This window comes from Erithacus rubecula, assembly GCF_903797595.1.
Source record: "Erithacus rubecula genome assembly, chromosome: 6".
NCBI lineage: Eukaryota > Metazoa > Chordata > Aves > Passeriformes > Muscicapidae > Erithacus > Erithacus rubecula.
The window spans coordinates 57,382,106-57,395,970 of record NC_136688.1 but is presented as its reverse complement, the minus strand read 5'-3'; the positions used below and the strand labels follow the sequence as shown (position 1 = coordinate 57,395,970).

General features: G+C 49.7%; 1 protein-coding gene across 15 annotated transcripts in view; it reads left to right on the top strand.

The window, feature by feature from the left end:
- The first annotated feature begins 2,054 nt into the window (after positions 1-2,054).
- Positions 2,055-13,865, top strand: part of KTN1 (kinectin 1) — a 73,658-nt gene continuing 61,847 nt past the window's right edge. For 12 of the 15 annotated variants that reach the window (XM_079309926.1, XM_079309929.1, XM_079309928.1 and 9 more), the window contains exon 1: positions 2,055-2,176. The gene's annotated coding sequence lies outside the window, so the exon portion shown is untranslated. The remainder of the gene's footprint in view (positions 2,177-13,865) is intronic. The other 3 variants (XM_079309936.1, XM_079309935.1, XM_079309930.1) reach the window with 3 other exon arrangements.

Sequence of the window (13,865 nt, the reverse complement as noted above, 5' to 3'; positions counted from 1 at the left end):
CCACTCCTGGAATAGTTAATATTAGGAAGATTTGGCCTTAAATTTTCACCTCGGAATCACAGGGTTGGGATGCTGCTTTTGGCTGGATCATGTGCTGCTCTCAGCAGGGGAGTGACCAGCCAGGATGTGCTGAGCCAGGGAAGCTCCAGCATGAAGCAGCAAAGCCCTGCCACACATTCCAAGTGTCTGGCCACCTCCACAGCCCCGGGGCCACCCCTCCGGGCTCACTTCACCTCCCAGGCAAAGGCACAGCTTCCATCAATCAGCATCCACGCTGCTGCCTTTGTTTGCTCCGGAGAGTTTGGGAATGCGGCGGGATTGCAGCTCATGGCTGGCCAGGAGGGGAGTGCCGAGCTGTCCCCGCAGCTCCGCGCAAATCCTGCTTTGGTACCCAGTGCTGCGGAGAGGGTGATTTCTCAGAGATCTGTGGGACAAATTAACAAATGGCTGGCTCTGAGCAGCATGGCCTGGAGGTCAAACCGGGCTCCTCATTGCCAGAGGTCAGAAAATATGATGGGAGGGTTGGTGCAAAGCCCTGGGGTGATGCTGTGCTGGGGTAACTCCCTTTTGCTGGCTGCAACCGGACCCTGTGGATACCTGACCAGCACCAGACCTTCCCCACAGCCACCCCTGGCTTGGCCATCCAGCTGAGCCCAAAATTGTGCATTTTCTTGTGTTTTCCCTAACATGTTTAGGATTCTGGGAAGCTGAGAGTTAATGTCAGTTCCCCAGCGATGGAACTGGACGGGTGCCCTCGGTGGCTTCTTGGGCTGATTTGCTGTCCCCAAGTAACTGACAGAGCATCAGTTTCCATCCCTGTGGGTACCCACAGATCCGTGGTCAGTCTCCGAGCTCAGGCAGGAGAAAGCAATGTGCTCTGTGAGCATTTGGGAAGGATCCACATCAGAGAGAAGAAGAACTTGAGGCTCTAAGAAGTCAGAGCTGAAAAAATCCAGTTAATCTCCCTCCCTGCAGACTCCCCAGCCTGCTGGGATGTCACTGAATCAGCCCCTGTTATGTCTGTGCTGCAGGCAGGGCTGCCGGGCAGTTTTAAAGACATTTAAGGGAAATTGAAGGACAAGCCCTATTCCTGGTCATGAGGAGGTGTCTGGTCTCTTTCATGTCCTGGAGGAGGCCTTGGGGTGTGCTTGTCTGCTTAGCTGGGATGCCACACCTGCCCATCGTGCCAACCCCAGGAAAGAGGTGTAGAGGGATATAGACCTGGGGGTCTGGATGGGCGATCCCTGTGCCCGGTGAGTCTGGGCAGTGGGATCCCTGCATCTGGGGAGAATGGTCCCCACACATGGGTGGGGAGACGTACCTGTGGGAGGCGATTCCCGCGCCTGGCTGGGGTTTGTGTGGATTTTGTTGCCTGCACGTGGGAAACCTGGATGGGAGGATCCCTATTTCTGGGAGGTCTGCGTGGGGGATCCCTGTCCATGATGGGGTGTGCCCGGGAGATCCCTGGGCACCCCGGTCTGGGGGAACTGGGGCTGGGTGATCCCTGGGGATCCCTCCCTGGTGGAAGTCTAGGTGGGTGATCCTCAGGAACAGGTCAGGGAGGGGAGAGTCTGGGTAGGTGAGATCCCTGCGTGGGGGGAGTCCGGGTGGGTGATCCCTGAGAGTGGGGAAAGTCTGGGTGGGTGATCCCTGGGATCCCGGTGTTGGGGGAGTCCGTGTGGGTGATCCCTGGGATCCCCACCTGAGGTAAGTCTGTGTGGGCGATCTCGGTGTGGGAGGAGTCTCCGTGGGTGATTCCTGAGGATCCCCGCGTGGGGAGAGTCAGCGTGGTGATCCCCGGCTATCCCCGGCTGAGGGAGTCTCGGTGGGCGCACCTCAGCAGCGGGTGAGGGATCCCCCGCGGGGCGCTCGGGGGGCGATCCCGCAGCGCTCGGCCGGCTCGGGGCGATGCACCCACACCCGCGGCAGAGCCGGGCGGGCGCTCCCCGCTGCCGGGGCTCCCCGCGGGTGGGCTGAGTGCCGGGCGGCGCCGGGGTCTCCCGGCCGGGGCGGTGCCGGTGCCTTTAACGCGCGGGGGGGGGCGGCCGCAGGCGCGGCGGACGTGCGGGGCCGCCTCCTCCCCTTCCTGCCGCCCGCGCCGCGCAGCACCGGCCGCTCCCGCTCCGTCCCCGCAGCCCCGGCCCGGCACGGCCCTGCCCTGCCCGCCGCCGTCTCGGTGAGTGCCGCCCGCGGAGCGCCGCGGCTCGCAGCGGGGCCGGGCCCTCCCGGCGAGGGGCGGCGGGCGCAGGCCGCGGCGGGCCCGGGGCTGCGGCCCGGCCGGGGGGGTCCGGGCGCGGCCCCGCGCCGGGGAGAGGCCGCTGCCCTGGGGCTCGGGGGGCTGCGGTGGGGCTGCGGTGCCTCCCGAGCGCATCTCCCCGCTGCGGGGCGAACGCGGCGTTCCCGAAACCCGCTGCGGCGAGCTGCCCGCCGAGGGGCGGCTGGGCAGCGCGGACGCCCGAACTGTGGCTCGGGAGCGTTCCCCGCCGCTGCCGAGCCCCGGAGAGGTTTGGCCGGCGGCGGCTGCTGCAGCGCCCGGGTGGCCGTAGGAGCTTTAATGAGCTCTGCGCTTCATTACCGCGGTCTGGGCCGCCCTGGGTGCCCGTGCTGGTGTCGAATGCTCGCCAGCGCTGCTCCCCACCCTCGGTTGGCCGTGGTGTTTGGTTTCTGAGGTGCCCGTGCCCTTTGGTACAGCCCCGGTACGGGCTGTGTGTGCAGCTCTGTTAAGCCTGGAGGTGTTGGTGCCCCCATCACCTCTCTCTACTCACAGCTGCCTCCCTTCTTCCAGTCTGCGAGTTATGGAGAAGGAAAGAGGAGTTAAGGTGGCAAAGCTGCACCTTTTGTACCCGGCTGCCTTCAGTTGATGGAGTATTTTAATTGAGTAGGTGGTTATTAAGAATAACGTAACTTAGCATCTTTTCTGCATTAGACAGTGACAAGTTCTGCTCTCTAGTGATGTGCATCCACCCGTGTGCTTTAGCTTTTGCATTTTATAACCTTTTTTCCCCCCACCCCAAGGCTATGCTGTGTATTTTGAAGTCACTGTTGGAAAACCTCAAAGATAATTTCTTGCTTTGTGGAAGAGGAGCTGAGCTGATACCCTGCTTGTAGCTCTCTTCTGTTTAAAATTCTCCCTTTTTTCTCCCCCCTGTTCCTTTAGTGTTTCCGTTGCTGCCTCTGACCACCAACAAAATGATATTTAGTTGACATAACTATTTTATTTGACATCTCTTTACCTATGACAAGGCAAAAATCTCTGCTGGGCAGTCCGAACTGGTTGCTGCAAAAGTTGAGAGGGGAGTCAATTTCTGTGTTCCACCTCCTTTCAGATGTTTTTCCTTGCCTTTTCTCTCGGTGGATCGCTATCATCCTCCTGCTTGGCTTGGGCTGGAAGTGTTTCTCTGCCTCGTGGACCTCTTGCCTGTGACTGCACTGTAATTTCTGCCCGCGAACAGGCCATGCAACTCGCTTTACCACATATTTTTTCTCTTGCCTCATATGCTGATGCTGCTTTCTGCATACTGTGATTAAAATAACTTTTTGTGTCTAACTGCAGCAGTGAAAGGTTGGGGATTGGAGAGAAACATTAATTCTCTGGTAGAGATATTACCAAATACCTTTTTTGGTAGATTTTTCTTACCACCCCCCTTTTCTAGCTGCTCTCAGCTAGATGCTTGCTGCTCTCAGAAATAGCAGCAGTAGGATCTGAAGGACACAATGAGATTTTAATTTTGTTCTTTATCCCCCCATCACAGACCTGATGACTACTTTGTTTTTAAAACCCCTTGAAGAAAAGGGAAACACTTGCTCAAGCCTGTGGTGTTGCTTGGTTAGCTCTGTAACAGCTTTGGTTTGCGTCATCTGCTCTTGCTGTTGGAGATTTGGTGGTTATGGCTCAAAATGTCTAATCATTTTTGACCCTTGGTGCTGTAAACCTAGGGCTAAAAAACCCCCTTAGGAGCTGGAATTCCCTGTGAATTTCAGAGGTGATGGCCAGGTCTGTGTTTAAGCTGTACCCAAGACCCTAAAGCATGAGGACACAGGGGACAGGACCTGTTTTATTTTAAGCATCAAACTTGGTTGCTCCTAATCCCTTCCCCTGCTGCTGCCAAGGCACCCTCCTCTCACCATTGACTCTGTGAGGCTTCAGCTCCCAAGTTTAGCTCCCTGGTCATACCCCAGGGATGTGCCTGAGTAAATAGTGTGAATGCCTCCTGTGCTGTCCAGGAGGGACGGGGAGGAAGCAGAAGGTAATTCTTCATCCCGCTCCTCACTCCAAAAGCTGTGGCAGCAACCCAAATCAAGTTCAGTTTCCCTGTTTTTAGCACCCATCCGTGCTGTGGATGCCTTTCATAACACAGCTACTTCCGAGGTGAAACTTGATCAGTTTATTCTTTCCCCATCTCCGCGGGAGAAATGTTGGAGAACCTCCTTTAAGTCTCGATCACTTGCTGAATTTCCATCCTCACGGTGTTCATTTGTATAATTTGTTTTTGGTTCTAATATTTCCATTTGGTCTAAATGATTGTTTTCCCTCTCTGTTGTAATTAGAGCAATTGGATCCCCTCTTGACCCCTTGTTTTTGTAGGTTAAACAAGTTGAAGTCTTTAAGTCTCCTTGAGTTGTTCTCTTATCGATATTCTCAGGATTTCCTTGTCAGTGACAACCTTTTGCCTTTGCCCATCTGAACCTTTTTAATATAAAGGGAATTTTATGCATCTGTGTTTAGCTCTTAAACTTCCTGCTCTGCATTGGCAAAGCAGCAGGATTGGGCTATTTTTAAAAGTAGGAATTTTTGGGAGGGGGCTGATTGCTGCACTAAGCTCACAAACTTTTTGACATTCCTCGGGTGATTGTTTCAGGCTAACGAGACAGGGAGTTGCTGGGCTAAATCTGTCCCAGACAAATCACTTTTTGTTAATGACTGTGCATAAGCTATGGAGATGATAAATTGGAGAATTACCAGCCCATGACTCCTAGGAATCTGCTTCTCCTCTCATCGTTATACAAGATGTCCAAGCAAGTAAAACACATGGGGACCTTTAAAAAAAAAAAAAAAAAGTATTTATTTATCTTTTTAGAAATGTAAAAGCTTCTTCCTGTTCGCATGCCTGAACTACAGCTGGTGGCAGGAGAGAGGGTACTTGGGAGCTTTGAAAACTTCCCATTTCTTGCCAGAATGGAGCCTTTAAAGTATTTTCTTACAATGGGGACTCTTTGGCACTTTTTCCAGGCTGATGCCTGTGGTCTGCAGTTGGGAATGCATCTGTGCCTGCTGGCATGGACTCTGCCTTAGAGACTGATTGCTGCTTTTTTTTTTGCCCCTGTTTCCAGTGATTTCAGAGCAGGAGCAGCAGCCTTTTCATGGATAAGCACCATGCATTGATCTGGACTCTGCTGCTGCTTTTAGGAATTGTTTTTTACCTGGTTGAGGGAAGAAGCAGAGTGAATCCAGGTGCTGCTCAGAGATAGTGCACAGGCATCTACAATTCCTGCCATTGCTCTGCAAGGGGTTTTATTCCCCTCTGTGTGAGAACTAAGCAGCACCTGGGCTGCATTCCCTGCATTTGAACAGATCCTCTCCTGGTCACTGCCATGCCTTTGTACAGCACTGCTGCATCTAATTAGATTATATTAGAATGAGTAAGTGAATCTCGATAAATGAGCTTACAGGGGCACTGTTGGGTCAGCTCAGTCCCTAAATATAGGTCCTGGGCAGAGGTCAGGCTTGGTGCAGGATCTCTCCATAGAGCAGAATAAAACAGATCTCCTGGGAGTGCATGAATTCCACTGCCTTGGCCATCTTGTCAGCATGGATGCTCCAGTGTCTTGGTACAAGAAATACCAAGGTCCACCCAAATGTGAAGATTCTTTAATTGAAGCTTGGTGCAAAGTTGGAAGGGGAAGTCATGGCAGTGGAAACTCTAATCTGAGGTGCTAAAGAATGCAAATCTCATGATCCTTTTTAATGCTTCCAATTTAACTGGAGGTGAGATTTTTTTTTTTTTGAATACTTAATACTGTAGAAAACAGGGAAAAAGAGGAATGGTACCTGTTGTATGAAAACTCTGGAAACAACCTCTAACTGTACTAACACAAATAAAGAACATTATCTCCTTGTCACTATGTTGTGCAGAGAAGTAATCTGGGTCTTCAAGCCTTGAGTTTTGCTGTGGAATGAGTGGGGGGTGGGAGGGAGAAGAGAGGGGCAGGAGCTGTAAGGTTTGTAGGTAATCAGGAGAGTTACTTCTTTGCAGTTCTCCTTTTCTGCTATGTTCTGTTTTTGTTAGTGTTTTGTGGCCACCCTGCTTACGAAAATCTGCAACTCTAAATTGTTGTTACTGAAGAGAAGTAAAAGTAGTTTCTTCCCCTTTTCTTCCCATGGAGATTTATTTGGAGGAATAGCATTTCTTCTGTTTCAAATGAAAGCCTCATGTTTGCTTGTGCATCACTGGGGCTGCATTGTAACTTGGAGAAAGTGTCTGTAAATCAGTCATGTGCACAAGCTACTCATTTTGTTGCATTAATAATCCCTGTTATAAGTAGTGTTGTCCTCTGCTTGCATTCACAGCTCTTTGCTGTGGTTGCTGTCAGGTTGTTGCAGGACTCTCAGTGGTGGTGAAACACGGGGAACAGCTCTTCTTGCAGAGTTTTCTTTTTTTTCATTGCACACCCTTCTGGCTGATCCCTCTGCCTGGCTTTCCTGTCTGGATCTGCTTGCAGCCAGGCAATCCTGCAAATCACTGCTCTGCTGGAGCTGCTGCATCACAGCTCCCCTGCTGCAGGAAGCATCTTTAAGCCCTTTTATGCTGTGAAGTTGAGGAAATAGAGCAAAACTCCTGTTTTCCTTCAGGTTGCAGTTGAATGACTAATGGAGCATCCGGGAAGGCTCTTTTTCTCTCAGAAGAGGTGTGTTGATGTTATCCAGCAAAACACAAGTTCTGATTTTGGGATTACACCTCTTGATTGAATATTTGACCTTTTCAGCCTGCCTGTCTGGTGTCCAGCTAGCAGAGCATGTGTTGAATGACCCAGGGAAAATCAAGCTGGAGTTCAGAATTACGTGGGTGTCAAAGGCTCTTAAAGCCTGGTATATTTATGCCCGTGATTCATGGTGCTTCCAAAAACAATCCAGCTCTCATCCTGCAGAGGGGAAGTACCTCAGTCCAGTGTTACCAACTTTTGCTTAGCTGCCAGAGCAATATAAACTCAACCCGAGTTATTTTGGGCTCCTTATTCTTTTGCTTCCAAATCCCACCCTGCAAGTTTCTTGTAGAAGAAATACTGCCTTAATTCTGTTTTACACTCTCCTGTATGGACTGAAAACAGTGAGCAGGGTATTTTATTTCAGGGCTGTGACAAATTTTAGTACATCTCGTTCCTGTCTGTGGTGTGAAAAGGTGTCTTTTGTCCGCCTGCTGCCACAGAGGAAGGAAGTTGTTGAGTCTGGGAGATAAAGTTTTTATCTCCTCCCCTGCAAGGGACAAGCTGCCCACTTGTAGGCTGGCACCACTCTGCTCTGTCCTGCCTGTAGTAGGGCAGAGGGGAAAGTTTTCATGGGAAAATGTGAGTGGACTCAAAATCTGTTTGCAAGTGCGTAGCTGTCAAGGAAGATGATGACTAAGCCATTGCACAAGGTGCAGCTCTTCAGGGAGCTCACCAGGATTGGACTGGAGCATGACTGACTCATAACAGAGCCTGTAGTATCAGGCAGCTCCTAATTTCATTATTACTGGCTTGATCTGACCACTGGCCATGACTACTTCTCTTTCCCAGCCAGTTTGCTGTGGGGTTTTAAGTTGGAAAATCTACACTTGATGACAACAAATTAAAAAGTCCAGTTTGTTGGAGGAAGTGAATGGTTCCCAGGCCTTGGGTGGGAAGTGCTGCGTGGCAGGAGTGTTTAAGCTGATGTCTGCATGTAGCTCACATGGGTGTTTCTCCATCAGGCACCTGGCCTGGCACTTACCTGCCCATTTTACAGAAGGGGAGGCAGAGGCCAAGCTCCTGCAGGTGAGGATGCAGCAGAGCAGCTGATGGTGCCTTGCTCACATCTGTGACCTGAACCCTGGCAGTCAGCTGATGCTTGAGCTGCACTGTCAGATAGTGACAGGACAAGGGGAATTGATTTAAACAAAGGGAGAAGAGATTTAGATTAGATATTAGGAGGGAATTCTTCCCTGTGGGGATGGTGAGGGCCTGGCACAGGGTGCCCAGAGAAGCTGTGGCTGCCCCTGGATCCCTGAGGTGTCCAAGGCCAGGTTGGACAGGGCTTGAAGCAACCTGGAATAGTTACTCTGTAGCATGGGGCTGGAATGTGATGATCTTTAAGGTCCCTTCCAGCCCAAACCATTCTGTGATGTGACATGGAGCTGCTTTCCTGCAGCACCCAGGACTGTTCCCACGTGCCCCTTTCTCTGCTCTGGTGTGGGTGGGAGGCCAAGCCTGGCCCCAGAAAGAGATTTTGCTTCTTGCCTCTCTAACTGGTTTGAAAGGCTGCCTTGGTGTTTGGTGCTGCTTTGCCCTCTAAGTCATCACTGAATGTTACAGGTGGACATCCCAGCTTGGCTTTCATGTAGGCATTGCCTTTAATTCTGTGTGAGGACCTAAAAACAAGTACATGGAACCAGTTGCAGGATCTCTGCTGCTCCTCTCTGCTTCAGCTCCAGGTGTACCTGCAAGCATCACCATGGCTACAGCAGCTCTTAGCCACTGGAGCTTTTACAGGGCATTTTCAGAGCTGGGAAGTGATTGGGGTTTAGGGTGCTGTGCCAGGCCTTTCCCCCAGGACTAGGTGGGAACTCTTGTCTCCTTTAGCTTGCTGTTCTCCAGGAGACTCTGTCCTGTCCTTGGAGCAGGCAGTGTCTGCAATTCTTAGTGGGTGTGGTGCTGGGAACTGGCAGAAAATGGAGTTTACAGGTCAATGCTGTATCTCCTGTCACACCTACTGACCTTTGCTTGGTTCAACAGCTGTAGGCAGCACGTGTGGCCCCAGCTGTGATGGAAGGACAAAGGACAGCTGCTTTTTCCCTTCAGGCTGCCTGGCTTTGTGTTTGCAGCAGTGGTGGTGGAGGTCCATCAAGCTTTACTTCTCCAAGCTCATGGAGAATTGTGCTAGGAAGGTTCCTCCCAACCCTGTTCCCCAGTGTGGACAATGAGCAGCATTGTCCAGAAGAGAGGCAGAGGTGGCATCTCAAAGCCTTGGAAACCACCAAGCTGCCCAGAGGATTTATGGAGGTTTTGTTAGGATTTTATTGGGTTCTCTGGGCTTTCCCACAGCAGCTCAATGGGAGCACTGGCAGTTTTTCCTTGTTACCTTCACCTAAGGTCACTTCCATGTCTTCAGCCTGTGCTACACTACCACTAGGATTGGGTTGCATGCTAAATTTAGTGAACTCTTCTACAGCTTGGTTTGTGTCAAATCAGAGGGGGTTTTAGCAGCTTTTAAGGGGTCAGAGGCTGGTTCAAGATGCCCAACATGCTTTCTTTGCACAGGTGGCAGCACCCCAGGCCAGGTGTGGGAGGGTTCTGCTCTGCCCCTGTGTCCTTCCACACAGGGATTTGCAGGGGTGCAGAGCCTGTGGGTGGCAGAGAGGGCTCTGGAGGTAGAATTAGAACTTGCATAACATGGTCTGCAGTCTGAGGCATGTGAGAAGTGCTGGAGAAGGGGTTGGGTTTCAGAAGTTTTAAAGGCTTGTGAAAATTCTTGATCAGATGTTTCCATTACAGTCCTGCCTTTTTTGGCCCCCCTACCCTCCATCTCCCAAATTTCTACCTCTTTTCCTATGCTGTTTGTGTACCAAAAGATTTTTTTTTTTTTTTTTTTTTGGTTCAGGTCTGGTGCACCTATTTCTAAGTAGATCTTTTAATCCCTGCTTGGCATTATAGGCTGCTGGAGTAATAGTTTGAGATATAACTTTAGATCTGTGTGGTTGCAATGAGATGTTTGTTCAATTTCTGCACACCAAAGGAGGAGCAGATTGTAGGACAGCAAAGCAAAGGGAGTGAGAACCCAGAGAAGCGTGAGAGAAATGACCTCAATTACTCTGCATTTCTATTGCTGAGCATTTTTAGGCCTTTTTAACAACCTGGCATGTTCTTGAGTTCAGATCAGTGCTGAGCACGCTGGGGCGGGTGTGTGTGCTTGTGTTAGGAGGCTGTTTTGGGGGCAGAACTCTGGGGTGTTGGGTTCTTGACTTGAACTCAAAACTCTTCAAATATGAATTTCACAATTTCTGGTTTCTTTAGGAGACTCCTGCAGTCTTGGTCCTTGTGGTCACAAGTGGAGAAGAACCAGGAAACCTTTAGAGATGTGCTTTGTAAACACCTTTTGCAAGGTTCTCGTGTGGTGTTGCCCAGCTCTCAAAATTGTATGTGGGGTTATGCAGTGAGCTGGGTTGTGGAACTGGGACCAGTAAGGAGGGTTGCAGCATCTCCTGGGCAGCTGCTGCTCAGAGGAACATCAGTAACCCTCAGCATCACTCACCTGGGGCATCAACAGCTGCATGAGGAAGGTGGTAAAAGAAACCTCCTTCACCATGTGGCTCAGGTGGGATTCAAGCATTAAGAAAGTCTGTGGAAGAGCTGCACCCTTTTCCCTGCTGCTGCAGGGGAGTCTGCTCCCCTCCTCTGGGTGTTTTAAGAGGCAGATATTGCCTCAGGGTCTGCAGGAACACTGTCCTGATTGCTGGGAACATGTGACCTTCTTAAACTGCCTGCCAGAGCCTAAAGGATGTGGGTGATGACACTGTGAGATGACACCGGCTGTGTATCATTTCTTCAGCTGGGAGTGCCTTCAGCAGACTGGTCACTGAAGCACAGAGAGGTTAACAAGGTGAAAAGAAGCCTTGTGGGGAGGGATGAGTGGTGCTGCTGTTCAGGAGCACATCTTGTGGAAGCTGAAAGGATGGCATCTCAGTGGAGCTGTAGCAGTGAAATTCTTGCTGCAGTGCAGGAGGTGTTTTGGATGGATGATGAGGTGAGCTCTTAGTGCTGCCCTCCATAAATGAGATACGTGCAGTGTCTCAAAGGAGAGCAGAGAAAGGCCTTAACACTTCACCTGCCTCAGCAGGGAAACCACCACAGTTCAGCAGCAACTTCTAAAACTCCATATTGTGCTGTTAAATAGAGTTAGAAGTTCCAGCTCATGATGCAATTTATACTTTGAAATGCACCATACATAACTTGTATGGTGCTAGTCTGCAGGGATTGCTTCTAAAGCCCCTTTTGTTCCTAAACCATTTTGAAACTTTATTTCTAACAGTATTAACAGCACCATATTCTACAACATGAGGGATCTGGCTTGGATATAGAAGTGCTGTCTTTATGCCTGCATGGTAACATGCTTTAGGATAAATGTTGAAGGACAGTTTTTGCTATTGAGCTGTCAAGCTAACTTAAATCTGCTGTGGAAGTTTTCATGATGGAAGTTTGTCCAACCTTCAGCTGGTGCAAATTTCTGCTGAAGCAGAAAGTCAAAATATCAGTGCTGTAGGAAGCCCCATCACCAGCAGTGATGTAGTCCAAATGCAGTCCTGAGCATACCTCTAAACATTCCCTGTGTTCACAGAGCTTGTGAGTAGAGTGTTAAAAGTGCTTTAATCTGGCAAATGATTTTAAATTTAATGCACAGTTGAAATAAAATCCAGCCCTCTTTGGAGGTGTCGTTCCTAATGTGACTATGGATTAAAACTCATTGATTGCTACCAGCAAAACAACGAAATAAAACACAGTTCCCCTGCTCCATGCAGAGGCTGCAGATTGACCATTACAGCACTGAGCACCTTGTTGGATTGAGAATTGAGTGTTTTCCCAACTTGCAGCCAAAATGCAGCCATGGCCCATTGCTGCCCATTTGTTCCCACGCCAGCATTGTCCTCTGGCTCAGCCCCTCCCTGCAAGGTGGGAGCAGAGGAAGCTGGGCAGGGTCCTGTTCCTTGGGTGCAGTTCAGGGCAGCAGAGCTGTTTGTGCACAGGGGGAGGGAGGGTGATGCCTGCTCAAGCCTGGCTGTTTGGGTTTTCCAGTGTTTTTGTGTCTTTCTGACCCACGACTCTGGTGTAGAGTATTAAAAGTAAAAATAGACCTGCTGATGCAGTGCTCACCAGGCTGTGTAGGCTGAAGAGGAGGCAATTCCAGCCTTGTAGTACTCCCTAAATTCTAGTTTGGTAGCTGTCGTGTCGGTGATAGTTTCATTTATGATGCCTTTGTCATTTTACAGGAACTTTGACTTCTCTGTGTTTAGTCTCTGTTCCTCCAGTCATCCAGCTAAGCTGAAGCTGCCCTTTTGAGGCTTGAGAAACTAACTGCATACCCCTGAGTTTTAAACTCTTGGCACATTTGAAAATTTATTATCACTCTGTGAACTTTGGTTGTTTAACTGATTGATACTTTTTTTCCCCTGTTCTTTTATTGTACTGTGTGTGGTGACAAAGAAGAAAGATCTTCCCTGTTGATTCCTCTCTGTTTACAGCTGAAGAATTATCAAGACTCAGTCTGATGATGGGGTACAGCAATCTTGTTTCACTTGCTGCCTTCTGATGCTCTCATTTAGCTACATCTGTGCCACACTGACAGTAATTTTGAACCAGCAATCACAGGTTTTCTCTTTAGAGACTACTGAAATCACTCAATTGCTTAGACATAATGTGTGCAATGAATAACGTCTTGAAACTCAGGTAGTTAGGAGAAACCACATGAAAGCATCTAGATCTGATAGGATTCACAATCACTGAAGTTTTGATTTCCCTCTGAGCTAACAACTCTCCTCTGCCTTGCAGCCTGTTCCCAGCACAGCTCAATTTCATTTTCCTCTAGGAATTTGGATAGATGAGAGCATCTGTCTGCTGCTGCCTTCTCCTTTTGTCCACTGCTGTTCAACAATAGGATTGTCGAGTCACTGAGAGGTTAATGAAGCTTTTTTTTTATTTTGTCAGTGGTCCAACCTCTTTGTATAGCTGTGTAGAACAGCACACTGAACAGAAATAATGGGAAAATCTTGTTGCTGGAATGACTGGGGTTGTCATTTTGTGATACCAGGGTAAAGACCTGCTTAAGCTTCAGGCTTCTGGCTGTGTTACAGGGTGGCTGAGCACAAATCCCTCTGCAAGTACATTAAATATTAGTTTCTCTGTGTCTCCTTGCATCCAGCAGTGTTGGAGCAAGGAGAGGCAATCTGAACCATTCCAGTCAGTTCAGCAGTAGCTCCCATTTAGTATTTAGAGTGGTTTTGTTATGAGCCTTTTGGGGTTTGGCATTGGAAAAAGGGTGAATTGTAGCCCTTAATTATGAAGTGTGGGAACAATTGGAGCTGGACAGACAGGCAGCAGTCCAGCTCCTCTTCCTGAGCGAGCAAAGCTTTTGTGCTGTGCCATCCCACTGCACAAATGACTGTGCTGGGCTGTTGCTGGATTGATTGGTTTTGATCCCTTTTAGGAAGGGGTTTGAAAGCTCTAATTTTGGGTTTATCACAGTAGTCAGGCTCCTGCCCTGTTGCTCTTAGCAAGCTTGTTACCAAAGAACATCCCATGGAGGAGAGGGAGTGTGGCATTAAATACCAGTTGTTAAATCCATTTGATTTGGGACATCAGTGGCTTGGCTTGTATGGGTTCAGTGACAAAAGTAACTGCAAGGAAAGATGTGAAGATGCTTGTGCAGGGAATGGAGAGCTCTGAGGGGGAATTAACCTCGAGATGGTGTGGGATGGATGGCACGTGGGTGAGCTGTGACTTGCTGGGTGTCACCTGGGACACTTGCCCTATCTCTTATCAGCTTGTGGATGAGGGCACCCAGCAGAGCAGGGTGGCAATGGGATTTACAGGAGTGTTTGCTGGTGGCAGTGCTCCAAGAAACTCTCACCTTTTCCCTGCTG